Below are 14783 nucleotides of genomic sequence, written 5' to 3' on the forward strand. Positions count from 1 at the left end.
TGATATATTGCTCACACATGCTATGGGCGTATGTGAAATGACACCCCAAAATAAATTCTGCTGCTTCTCCTGAGTACGGGGATACCACATATGTGGGACTTTTTGGGAGCCTAGCCGCGTACGGGGCCCCGAAAACCAAGCACCGCCTTCAGGCTTTCTAAGGGCGTAAATTTTTGAGTTCACTTCTCACTACCTATTACAGTTTTGAAGGCCATAAAATGCCAAGATGGCACAAAACCCCCACAAATGACCCCATTTTAGAAAGTAGACACCCCAAGCTATTTGCTGAGAGGCATGTTGAGTTCATGGAATATTTTATATTTTGCCACAAGTTGCGGGAAAATTACAAACTTTTTTTTTTTTTTTTTAACAAAGTTGTCACTAAATGATATATTGCTCATGCATGCCATGGGCATATGTGAAATGACACCCCAAAATAAATTCTGCTGCTTCTCCTGAGTACGGGGATACCACATATGTGGGACTTTTTGGGAGCCTAGCCGCGTACGGGGCCCCGAAAACCAAGCACCGCCTTCAGGCTTTCTAAGGGCGTAAATTTTTGAGTTCACTTCTCACTACCTATTACAGTTTTGAAGGCCATAAAATGCCAAGATGGCACAAAACCCCCACAAATGACCCCATTTTAGAAAGTAGACACCCCAAGCTATTTGCTGAGAGGCATGTTGAGTCCATGGAATATTTTATATTTTGCCACAAGTTGCGGGAAAATTACAAACTTTTATTTTTTTTTTTTCACAAAGTTGTCACTAAATGATATATTGCTCACGCATGCCATGGGCATATGTGAAATGACACCCCAAAATAAATTCTGCTGCTTCTCCTGAGTACGGGGATACCACATATGTGGGACTTTTTGGGAGCCTAGCCGCGTACGGGGCCCCGAAAACCAAGCACCGCCTTCAGGCTTTCTAAGGGCGTTACAGTTTTGAAGGCCATAAAATGCCAAGATGGCACAAACCCCCCCCAAATGACCCCATTTTGGAAAGTAGACACCCCTAAATTTAGGGGTACACTAGTGAGACTAGGTAATAAATGGCGGGTGCCCTGAAACTATAAAAAAATAACTAACCAACCAGCGTCACCTGTAACAGTTATATGGTGATCACTGGTGAAAGGGTTAACTAGGGGGCAATTAGGGGGCTTTATGCGGTAGTATATGGGGGTCCCTGGCGCTATAAAAAGCTGCAGCGAACCTAAATACCTACCTGCCTAACTAGCGTCACCTGTGACACTAATACAGCGATCAGAAAAACGATTGCTTATTAGGCTGGGTTCACACTGGAGCGATGCGGGAACGCCACGAATGCGCGGCGGGTTCCCGCATCGCATGCCTCCCGGCGGCAGTTCACACTGCCCTATGCGAACTGCTGGGAGTGTCAGTGAAATGTTACTGACATCCCCAGATCAGTTCGCATATCGCAGTGCGATCTGCAAACTCGGATCGCATGGTGTGAACACCCATGCGATCCGATTCTGCTGCGGGCCAAAAAAAGGGTCCCGTGCGAATTTGCGGCGGGTGCGGCGGGTGCGGCGAATGGCTGAACTCGAATCGCACAGAGATCGGATGTGATTTGCACTGCAGTGCGGTGCGAATCACATTCGTTCTCATAAACCGCTGCAATGTGAACCCAGCCTTAGTGACACGGGGGGTGATCACGGGGGTTAAACCTTTATTGGGGGGGTTAGGGGGGTACCTTAGAACTAAAGGGGGCTAACCCTAACTGCCCTAACAGTTATTAGTCACAAATGACACCCGCCGGGTGATCAGGGGGTTAAACCTTTATTAGGTAATAAATGGCGGGTGCCCTGAAACTATAAAAAAATAACTAACCAACCAGCGTCACCTGTAACAGTTATATGGTGATCACTGGTGAAAGGGTTAACTAGGGGGCAATCAGGGGGCTTTATGCGGTAGTATATGGGGGTCCCTGGCGCTATAAAAAGCTGCGGCGAACCTAAATACCTATATAATTAGAGGGTACTAGTGCGCTTCACCTTACTAATCTATATATAACAAACCAAAAAAATTTTTAAATCATATTAAAGTGTGGAAGCAGCCTGCAAAAATAGTGATCTCCACACTACTAGTGATACAATAAATAATAAATAAATTGCGGCGCTCACCATAAAAGAATAACTAATCAATAGTACACTAAAAAATATAAATAGAAAGTGCAATAAGTGTGAATCACCTCACAAAGTGCAAATAGTGCAATTAAATAAATGCAATTCAAGTAATTGCTGCGATAATATATGTGCTCATATAATAAATATATGTCCAAAATGCAAAATCCGAGAACATAAAAAATGTGCAAAAAACAATTTTAAAAGACACAGTAAATATATAAATCATAAATGTTCATAAATTCCCATTCATGCAGATGCTTTGTGAGCTATAAACAAAGTCCATGCATAAAAGTGCCTTCCACGGTGTGTACTGATCCAGTGAATCAATTCAGTGCCAAGCCAGTGCACCACCTGTTTCCCCCAGCCTCTCACCTCCAATACTTGATAAAGAAGCACAATTTAAAAGCCAGAGCTATTTCCTCCACAATCATCCAGTGGCTAGTATCCAGCTGACTTTTTCTTTCCCAGGTTCTCCACCTCTCACATAAGTAAAGAACAGAAGGACAAGGGGGCTCTCATGTGTAGTATCCAGATGAAACGACTTTAATAACAAACAATAGTAACTTACAGTTCAGTAAAAGACAGCGAATAGATGTAGTAACAATCCGAACTTCCGGTCTCGGCCGCGACCGGAAGTAACAAGTCCAATACCACAGCTCCTTCCCTGACGCGTTGCGTCACGATCACATGACTTTTTCAAAGGGTACCTTTGAAAAAGTCATGTGATCGTGACGCAACGCGTCAGGGAAGGAGCTGTGGTATTGGACTTGTTACTTCCGGTCGCGGCCGAGACCGGAAGTTCGGATTGTTACTACATCTATTCGCTGTCTTTTACTGAACTGTAAGTTACTATTGTTTGTTATTAAAGTCGTTTCATCTGGATACTACACATGAGAGCCCCCTTGTCCTTCTGTTCTTTACTTATGTGAGAGGTGGAGAACCTGGGAAAGAAAAAGTCAGCTGGATACTAGCCACTGGATGATTGTGGAGGAAATAGCTCTGGCTTTTAAATTGTGCTTCTTTATCAAGTATTGGAGGTGAGAGGCTGGGGGAAACAGGTGGTGCACTGGCTTGGCACTGAATTGATTCACTGGATCAGTACACACCGTGGAAGGCACTTTTATGCATGGACTTTGTTTATAGCTCACAAAGCATCTGCATGAATGGGAATTTATGAACATTTATGATTTATATATTTACTGTGTCTTTTAAAATTGTTTTTTGCACATTTTTTATGTTCTCGGATTTTGCATTTTGGACATATATTTATTATATGAGCACATATATTATCGCAGCAATTACTTGAATTGCATTTATTTAATTGCACTATTTGCACTTTGTGAGGTGATTCACACTTATTGCACTTTCTATTTATATTTTTTAGTGTACTATTGATTAGTTATTCTTTTATGGTGAGCGCCGCAATTTATTTATTATTTATTGAACCTAAATACCTACCTGCCTAACTAGCGTCACCTGTGACACTAATACGGCGATCAGAAAAATGATCGCTTATTAGGCTGGGTTCACACTGGAGCGATGCGGAAACGCCGCAAATCCGCGGCGGGTTCCCGCATCGCATGCCTCCCGGCGGCAGTTCACACTGCCCTATGCGAACTGCTGGGAGTGTCAGTGAAATGTTACTGACACCCCCAGATCAGTTCGCATATCGCAGTGCGATCTGCAAACTCGGATCGCATGGTGTGAACACCCATGCGATCCGATTCTGCTGCGGGCCAAAAAAAGGGTCCCGTGCGAATTTGCGGCGGGTGCGGCGGGTGTGGCGGGTGCGGCGGGTGCGGCGAATGGCTGAACTCGAATCGCACAGAGATCGGATGTGATTTGCACTGCAGTGCGGTGCGAATCACATTCGTTCTCATAAACCGCTGCAATGTGAACCCAGCCTTAGTGACACTGGCGACGGGGGGTGATCACGGGGTTAAACCTTTATTGGGGGGGTTAGGGGGGTACATTAGAACTAAAGGGGGCTAACTCTAACTGCCCTAACAGTTATTACAGTCACAAATGACACCAATGCAAAAAAAAAAAAAAAAATGACATTGGTGTCACTGTGACTAGGGGGCAGGGGTAATTGGGGGGGTGATCGGGGGGTAAAGGGGGGGTGTGAGTGTGCCTGGCATGTTCTACTGTGTGTGTAGAGTGTTGGTGCAACTCACCGATCCGCTCTCCTCCGTGTCTGAACGAAAAATACCGACACGGAGGAGAGAATACATCACTTCCTCTCCTGTGTTTACATTACAGGAGAGGAAGTGATGTCACCGGGGATTTCTATTCGTCGGGAGCGATCGCGAGGGGGTGGCCATGAATGAATGGCTGCCCCCTCGTCCCGGATCGCTCCCGGACGAAAACCGACCGCCGCAGGCACCGGGCGGGGGCCCGATCGGGCCCCCGACCCGCGGGAGGCAAGGGACGTACATGTATGTCCTTATGCCTGCCCGTGCCATTCTACCGACGTACATCGGCGTGCGGCGGTCGGCAACTGGTTAAAGGATATCAGTAATTTGAATTTTGCAGGAACTGAATTCTCATGGGTAAACTGAATCACTTTATAACAGGGTTGTCCAACCTTTTGACCTTTCTGGGCCACATTGGAAGAAGAGAAATTGTCTTGGGCCACGCATAAAATACACTAACAATAAGGATAGCTGATGAGAAGAAAAAGTCAGGCAAATCACAAGTTAACAATCACTGATATAAATAATGTACCTACCTTAATATTAAAACTACATTTTTTGTAATATTTTTTATTGTAAAAGAGGGCAATGTTAAACTAGTGTGATATTTGACACTGTTTTTGATAACCTAACTCATCTATATCTGGTTCAATGGATGTAGTAGCAATTCTCAATGAATTCTCAAGGTGCTCATTAGATATTTTGGTTCTAATTTTGCCCTTCGTGTACTTTATCCTTGAAAATAGTTGCTTACAAATATAGGTGCTGCTGAAAACTGATGACATGAATAAGACGTGATTGTGAAATGTGGGGTTTTTGTGCATTGGAAAGACATATAAAGGTCCAGTAAAAAGACACTGTACAATATTTTTTTTGTCCGTGTGTATTTGCTAAATGTATATACGTTCTTTACAAAAAATCCCCAAAAAAAACAACATTTTGAGATAAGTTTAGGATTATGTGTTGTCGCATTCATAGCAGTCTTGGGTTGCAGGTTGGACATCTTTGCTTTATAACATTGTTCAAGGTCAGTGTATAGCTAGCCACAAATCCCTGAAATATAGTAGAGTACAGCTTATGAATCATATTATCAACAATCACAAATAACTGAGGTATCCATTTTTCATGGAGATTTCCATAAAAAATGTTGTGTAATGCTGGGCATACACTATACGAAAAATTGGCCTAAATTTGGTCATTTAGACAGCCAGTTAATGGGCACAAATCGGTAATCGGTTGGGACGATCTTGAGCTAAAAAAAGGACAAGTTTGGAAATTTTCTACCGAACGAACGATAAATTGAAAAGTTAATGTGTTTCATGTCCAAACTGTTTGCACTAGGTATATGTGAAAAAACGAACAAAAAACTAATTAATTTATGTCCATTGAAGAATTTATCGGTCATTACATGATGGCACTATTGTTTGCTCTCACGGCCGAATGTTCGTTTTTCAAAAATGACTTTGAAAGATTTTTCATATAGTGTATGGCCAGTAGGGATGAGCTTCCTGTTCGAGTCGAACATATGTTCGACTTGAACATCGGCTGTTCGCCCGTTCGGCGAATACCAAACGTTACGGGCCGTTCGCGCCAAATTCGTGTGGCGCTCACGGCCCACAATGCACTGCGCCATCGCAGTGCATTGCTGGCTCATGATTGGCCAAGCATGCACTGTGACCCTGCATGCTTGACCAATCACAGCGCTGGCAGCGAGGAGAGCCATGATTGGCCACAGGCAGGATGCCTGTGGCCAATCATAGCTCAGGCTGTGTAGTACACGCCCCACACTATATAAGGCCGCCAGCGCGGCGGTCTTGTGTAGTGTGTTGGCGTCTGTAGGAGTTAGTGGGTGTTCTGTGGACCTTCAACACAGTATACACCGTTCGTTATCGGCCGATTTTGCGCTCTTGCTCTTCTGAAGTGGGTGTTGTCTGCATACCCTGACCGCAGTATACACCATTATATCCACCTATATAGCTAGCTATATTGCTCTTTTTTAATAGAGGTTGCAGTCAGTTGTAGGAGATTGTGCGTGCTGTCTGCGTGCCTTGACCGCAGTATACCCTGTTATATCCACCTATATAGCTAGCTATATTGCTCTTTTTTAATAGCGCTTGCAGTCAGTTATAGGAGATTGTGCGTGCTGTCTGCGTGCCCTGACCGCAGTATACACCGTTATATCCACCTATATAGCTAGCTATCTTGCTCTTTTTTAATAGAGCTTGCAGTCAGTTGTAGGAGATTGTGCGTGCTGTCTGCGTGCTCTGACCGCAGTATACACTGTTATATCCACCTTTATAGCTAGCTATATTGCTCTTTTTTAATAGAGCTTGCAGTCAGTTGTAGGAGATTGTGCGTGCTGTCTGCGTGCCCTGACCACAGTATACACCGTTATATCCACCTATATAGCTAGCTATCTTGCTCTTTTTTAATAGCGCTTGCAGTCAGTTGTAGGAGATTGTGCGTGCTGTCTGCGTGCCCTGACCGCAGTATACACCGTTATATCCACCTATATATCATATGTGGGACTTTTTGGGAGCCTAGCCGCGTACGGGGCCCCGAAAACCAAGCACCGCCTTCAGGCTTTCTAAGGGCGTTACAGTTTTGAAGGCCATAAAATGCCAAGATGGCACAAACCCCCCCCAAATGACCCCATTTTGGAAAGTAGACACCCCTAAATTTAGGGGTACACTAGTGAGACTAGGTAATAAATGGCGGGTGCCCTGAAACTATAAAAAAATAACTAACCAACCAGCGTCACCTGTAACAGTTATATGGTGATCACTGGTGAAAGGGTTAACTAGGGGGCAATTAGGGGGCTTTATGCGGTAGTATATGGGGGTCCCTGGCGCTATAAAAAGCTGCAGCGAACCTAAATACCTACCTGCCTAACTAGCGTCACCTGTGACACTAATACAGCGATCAGAAAAACGATTGCTTATTAGGCTGGGTTCACACTGGAGCGATGCGGGAACGCCACGAATGCGCGGCGGGTTCCCGCATCGCATGCCTCCCGGCGGCAGTTCACACTGCCCTATGCGAACTGCTGGGAGTGTCAGTGAAATGTTACTGACATCCCCAGATCAGTTCGCATATCGCAGTGCGATCTGCAAACTCGGATCGCATGGTGTGAACACCCATGCGATCCGATTCTGCTGCGGGCCAAAAAAAGGGTCCCGTGCGAATTTGCGGCGGGTGCGGCGGGTGCGGCGAATGGCTGAACTCGAATCGCACAGAGATCGGATGTGATTTGCACTGCAGTGCGGTGCGAATCACATCCGTTCTCATAAACCGCTGCAATGTGAACCCAGCCTTAGTGACACTGGCGACGGGGGGTGATCACGGGGGTTAAACCTTTATTGGGGGGGTTAGGGGGGTACCTTAGAACTAAAGGGGGCTAACCCTAACTGCCCTAACAGTTATTAGTCACAAATGACACCCGCCGGGTGATCAGGGGGTTAAACCTTTATTAGGTAATAAATGGCGGGTGCCCTGAAACTATAAAAAAATAACTAACCAACCAGCGTCACCTGTAACAGTTATATGGTGATCACTGGTGAAAGGGTTAACTAGGGGGCAATCAGGGGGCTTTATGCGGTAGTATATGGGGGTCCCTGGCGCTATAAAAAGCTGCGGCGAACCTAAATACCTACCTGCCTAACTAGCGTCACCTGTGACACTAATACGGCGATCAGAAAAATGATCGCTTATTAGGCTGGGTTCACACTGGAGCGATGCGGAAACGCCGCAAATCCGCGGCGGGTTCCCGCATCGCATGCCTCCCGGCGGCAGTTCACACTGCCCTATGCGAACTGCTGGGAGTGTCAGTGAAATGTTACTGACACCCCCAGATCAGTTCGCATATCGCAGTGCGATCTGCAAACTCGGATCGCATGGTGTGAACACCCATGCGATCCGATTCTGCTGCGGGCCAAAAAAAGGGTCCCGTGCGAATTTGCGGCGGGTGCGGCGGGTGTGGCGGGTGCGGCGGGTGCGGCGAATGGCTGAACTCGAATCGCACAGAGATCGGATGTGATTTGCACTGCAGTGCGGTGCGAATCACATTCGTTCTCATAAACCGCTGCAATGTGAACCCAGCCTTAGTGACACTGGCGACGGGGGGTGATCACGGGGTTAAACCTTTATTGGGGGGGTTAGGGGGGTACATTAGAACTAAAGGGGGCTAACTCTAACTGCCCTAACAGTTATTACAGTCACAAATGACACCAATGCAAAAAAAAAAAAAAAAATGACATTGGTGTCACTGTGACTGGGGGGCAGGGGTAATTGGGGGGGTGATCGGGGGGTAAAGGGGGGGTGTGAGTGTGCCTGGCATGTTCTACTGTGTGTGTAGAGTGTTGGTGCAACTCACCGATCCGCTCTCCTCCGTGTCTGAACGAAAAATACCGACACGGAGGAGAGAATACATCACTTCCTCTCCTGTGTTTACATTACAGGAGAGGAAGTGATGTCACCGGGGATTTCTATTCGTCGGGAGCGATCGCGAGGGGGTGGCCATGAATGAATGGCTGCCCCCTCGTCCCGGATCGCTCCCGGACGAAAACCGACCGCCGCAGGCACCGGGCGGGGGCCCGATCGGGCCCCCGACCCGCGGGAGGCAAGGGACGTACATGTATGTCCTTATGCCTGCCCGTGCCATTCTACCGACGTACATCGGCGTGCGGCGGTCGGCAACTGGTTAAAGGATATCAGTAATTTGAATTTTGCAGGAACTGAATTCTCATGGGTAAACTGAATCACTTTATAACAGGGTTGTCCAACCTTTTGACCTTTCTGGGCCACATTGGAAGAAGAGAAATTGTCTTGGGCCACGCATAAAATACACTAACAATAAGGATAGCTGATGAGAAGAAAAAGTCAGGCAAATCACAAGTTAACAATCACTGATATAAATAATGTACCTACCTTAATATTAAAACTACATTTTTTGTAATATTTTTTATTGTAAAAGAGGGCAATGTTAAACTAGTGTGATATTTGACACTGTTTTTGATAACCTAACTCATCTATATCTGGTTCAATGGATGTAGTAGCAATTCTCAATGAATTCTCAAGGTGCTCATTAGATATTTTGGTTCTAATTTTGCCCTTCGTGTACTTTATCCTTGAAAATAGTTGCTTACAAATATAGGTGCTGCTGAAAACTGATGACATGAATAAGACGTGATTGTGAAATGTGGGGTTTTTGTGCATTGGAAAGACATATAAAGGTCCAGTAAAAAGACACTGTACAATATTTTTTTTGTCCGTGTGTATTTGCTAAATGTATATACGTTCTTTACAAAAAATCCCCAAAAAAAACAACATTTTGAGATAAGTTTAGGATTATGTGTTGTCGCATTCATAGCAGTCTTGGGTTGCAGGTTGGACATCTTTGCTTTATAACATTGTTCAAGGTCAGTGTATAGCTAGCCACAAATCCCTGAAATATAGTAGAGTACAGCTTATGAATCATATTATCAACAATCACAAATAACTGAGGTATCCATTTTTCATGGAGATTTCCATAAAAAATGTTGTGTAATGCTGGGCATACACTATACGAAAAATTGGCCTAAATTTGGTCATTTAGACAGCCAGTTAATGGGCACAAATCGGTAATCGGTTGGGACGATCTTGAGCTAAAAAAAGGACAAGTTTGGAAATTTTCTACCGAACGAACGATAAATTGAAAAGTTAATGTGTTTCATGTCCAAACTGTTTGCACTAGGTATATGTGAAAAAACGAACAAAAAACTAATTAATTTATGTCCATTGAAGAATTTATCGGTCATTACATGATGGCACTATTGTTTGCTCTCACGGCCGAATGTTCGTTTTTCAAAAATGACTTTGAAAGATTTTTCATATAGTGTATGGCCAGTAGGGATGAGCTTCCTGTTCGAGTCGAACATATGTTCGACTTGAACATCGGCTGTTCGCCCGTTCGGCGAATACCAAACGTTACGGGCCGTTCGCGCCAAATTCGTGTGGCGCTCACGGCCCACAATGCACTGCGCCATCGCAGTGCATTGCTGGCTCATGATTGGCCAAGCATGCACTGTGACCCTGCATGCTTGACCAATCACAGCGCTGGCAGCGAGGAGAGCCATGATTGGCCACAGGCAGGATGCCTGTGGCCAATCATAGCTCAGGCTGTGTAGTACACGCCCCACACTATATAAGGCCGCCAGCGCGGCGGTCTTGTGTAGTGTGTTGGCGTCTGTAGGAGTTAGTGGGTGTTCTGTGGACCTTCAACACAGTATACACCGTTCGTTATCGGCCGATTTTGCGCTCTTGCTCTTCTGAAGTGGGTGTTGTCTGCATACCCTGACCGCAGTATACACCATTATATCCACCTATATAGCTAGCTATATTGCTCTTTTTTAATAGAGGTTGCAGTCAGTTGTAGGAGATTGTGCGTGCTGTCTGCGTGCCTTGACCGCAGTATACCCTGTTATATCCACCTATATAGCTAGCTATATTGCTCTTTTTTAATAGCGCTTGCAGTCAGTTATAGGAGATTGTGCGTGCTGTCTGCGTGCCCTGACCGCAGTATACACCGTTATATCCACCTATATAGCTAGCTATCTTGCTCTTTTTTAATAGAGCTTGCAGTCAGTTGTAGGAGATTGTGCGTGCTGTCTGCGTGCTCTGACCGCAGTATACACTGTTATATCCACCTTTATAGCTAGCTATATTGCTCTTTTTTAATAGAGCTTGCAGTCAGTTGTAGGAGATTGTGCGTGCTGTCTGCGTGCCCTGACCACAGTATACACCGTTATATCCACCTATATAGCTAGCTATCTTGCTCTTTTTTAATAGCGCTTGCAGTCAGTTGTAGGAGATTGTGCGTGCTGTCTGCGTGCCCTGACCGCAGTATACACCGTTATATCCACCTATATATCATATGTGGGACTTTTTGGGAGCCTAGCCGCGTACGGGGCCCCGAAAACCAAGCACCGCCTTCAGGCTTTCTAAGGGCGTTACAGTTTTGAAGGCCATAAAATGCCAAGATGGCACAAACCCCCCCCAAATGACCCCATTTTGGAAAGTAGACACCCCTAAATTTAGGGGTACACTAGTGAGACTAGGTAATAAATGGCGGGTGCCCTGAAACTATAAAAAAATAACTAACCAACCAGCGTCACCTGTAACAGTTATATGGTGATCACTGGTGAAAGGGTTAACTAGGGGGCAATTAGGGGGCTTTATGCGGTAGTATATGGGGGTCCCTGGCGCTATAAAAAGCTGCAGCGAACCTAAATACCTACCTGCCTAACTAGCGTCACCTGTGACACTAATACAGCGATCAGAAAAACGATTGCTTATTAGGCTGGGTTCACACTGGAGCGATGCGGGAACGCCACGAATGCGCGGCGGGTTCCCGCATCGCATGCCTCCCGGCGGCAGTTCACACTGCCCTATGCGAACTGCTGGGAGTGTCAGTGAAATGTTACTGACATCCCCAGATCAGTTCGCATATCGCAGTGCGATCTGCAAACTCGGATCGCATGGTGTGAACACCCATGCGATCCGATTCTGCTGCGGGCCAAAAAAAGGGTCCCGTGCGAATTTGCGGCGGGTGCGGCGGGTGCGGCGAATGGCTGAACTCGAATCGCACAGAGATCGGATGTGATTTGCACTGCAGTGCGGTGCGAATCACATCCGTTCTCATAAACCGCTGCAATGTGAACCCAGCCTTAGTGACACTGGCGACGGGGGGTGATCACGGGGGTTAAACCTTTATTGGGGGGGTTAGGGGGGTACCTTAGAACTAAAGGGGGCTAACCCTAACTGCCCTAACAGTTATTAGTCACAAATGACACCCGCCGGGTGATCAGGGGGTTAAACCTTTATTAGGTAATAAATGGCGGGTGCCCTGAAACTATAAAAAAATAACTAACCAACCAGCGTCACCTGTAACAGTTATATGGTGATCACTGGTGAAAGGGTTAACTAGGGGGCAATCAGGGGGCTTTATGCGGTAGTATATGGGGGTCCCTGGCGCTATAAAAAGCTGCGGCGAACCTAAATACCTACCTGCCTAACTAGCGTCACCTGTGACACTAATACGGCGATCAGAAAAATGATCGCTTATTAGGCTGGGTTCACACTGGAGCGATGCGGAAACGCCGCAAATCCGCGGCGGGTTCCCGCATCGCATGCCTCCCGGCGGCAGTTCACACTGCCCTATGCGAACTGCTGGGAGTGTCAGTGAAATGTTACTGACACCCCCAGATCAGTTCGCATATCGCAGTGCGATCTGCAAACTCGGATCGCATGGTGTGAACACCCATGCGATCCGATTCTGCTGCGGGCCAAAAAAAGGGTCCCGTGCGAATTTGCGGCGGGTGCGGCGGGTGTGGCGGGTGCGGCGGGTGCGGCGAATGGCTGAACTCGAATCGCACAGAGATCGGATGTGATTTGCACTGCAGTGCGGTGCGAATCACATTCGTTCTCATAAACCGCTGCAATGTGAACCCAGCCTTAGTGACACTGGCGACGGGGGGTGATCACGGGGTTAAACCTTTATTGGGGGGGTTAGGGGGGTACATTAGAACTAAAGGGGGCTAACTCTAACTGCCCTAACAGTTATTACAGTCACAAATGACACCAATGCAAAAAAAAAAAAAAAAATGACATTGGTGTCACTGTGACTGGGGGGCAGGGGTAATTGGGGGGGTGATCGGGGGGTAAAGGGGGGGTGTGAGTGTGCCTGGCATGTTCTACTGTGTGTGTAGAGTGTTGGTGCAACTCACCGATCCGCTCTCCTCCGTGTCTGAACGAAAAATACCGACACGGAGGAGAGAATACATCACTTCCTCTCCTGTGTTTACATTACAGGAGAGGAAGTGATGTCACCGGGGATTTCTATTCGTCGGGAGCGATCGCGAGGGGGTGGCCATGAATGAATGGCTGCCCCCTCGTCCCGGATCGCTCCCGGACGAAAACCGACCGCCGCAGGCACCGGGCGGGGGCCCGATCGGGCCCCCGACCCGCGGGAGGCAAGGGACGTACATGTATGTCCTTATGCCTGCCCGTGCCATTCTACCGACGTACATCGGCGTGCGGCGGTCGGCAACTGGTTAAAGGATATCAGTAATTTGAATTTTGCAGGAACTGAATTCTCATGGGTAAACTGAATCACTTTATAACAGGGTTGTCCAACCTTTTGACCTTTCTGGGCCACATTGGAAGAAGAGAAATTGTCTTGGGCCACGCATAAAATACACTAACAATAAGGATAGCTGATGAGAAGAAAAAGTCAGGCAAATCACAAGTTAACAATCACTGATATAAATAATGTACCTACCTTAATATTAAAACTACATTTTTTGTAATATTTTTTATTGTAAAAGAGGGCAATGTTAAACTAGTGTGATATTTGACACTGTTTTTGATAACCTAACTCATCTATATCTGGTTCAATGGATGTAGTAGCAATTCTCAATGAATTCTCAAGGTGCTCATTAGATATTTTGGTTCTAATTTTGCCCTTCGTGTACTTTATCCTTGAAAATAGTTGCTTACAAATATAGGTGCTGCTGAAAACTGATGACATGAATAAGACGTGATTGTGAAATGTGGGGTTTTTGTGCATTGGAAAGACATATAAAGGTCCAGTAAAAAGACACTGTACAATATTTTTTTTGTCCGTGTGTATTTGCTAAATGTATATACGTTCTTTACAAAAAATCCCCAAAAAAAACAACATTTTGAGATAAGTTTAGGATTATGTGTTGTCGCATTCATAGCAGTCTTGGGTTGCAGGTTGGACATCTTTGCTTTATAACATTGTTCAAGGTCAGTGTATAGCTAGCCACAAATCCCTGAAATATAGTAGAGTACAGCTTATGAATCATATTATCAACAATCACAAATAACTGAGGTATCCATTTTTCATGGAGATTTCCATAAAAAATGTTGTGTAATGCTGGGCATACACTATACGAAAAATTGGCCTAAATTTGGTCATTTAGACAGCCAGTTAATGGGCACAAATCGGTAATCGGTTGGGACGATCTTGAGCTAAAAAAAGGACAAGTTTGGAAATTTTCTACCGAACGAACGATAAATTGAAAAGTTAATGTGTTTCATGTCCAAACTGTTTGCACTAGGTATATGTGAAAAAACGAACAAAAAACTAATTAATTTATGTCCATTGAAGAATTTATCGGTCATTACATGATGGCACTATTGTTTGCTCTCACGGCCGAATGTTCGTTTTTCAAAAATGACTTTGAAAGATTTTTCATATAGTGTATGGCCAGTAGGGATGAGCTTCCTGTTCGAGTCGAACATATGTTCGACTTGAACATCGGCTGTTCGCCCGTTCGGCGAATACCAAACGTTACGGGCCGTTCGCGCCAAATTCGTGTGGCGCTCACGGCCCACAATGCACTGCGCCATCGCAGTGCATTGCTGGCTCATGATTGG

The sequence above is a fragment of the Lithobates pipiens genome, unplaced genomic scaffold (assembly GCF_037356315.1).
Source record: "Lithobates pipiens isolate NorthernLeopardFrog02 unplaced genomic scaffold, aLitPip1_a1.2 Scaffold_25, whole genome shotgun sequence".
Classification (NCBI taxonomy): Eukaryota; Metazoa; Chordata; class Amphibia; order Anura; family Ranidae; genus Lithobates; species Lithobates pipiens.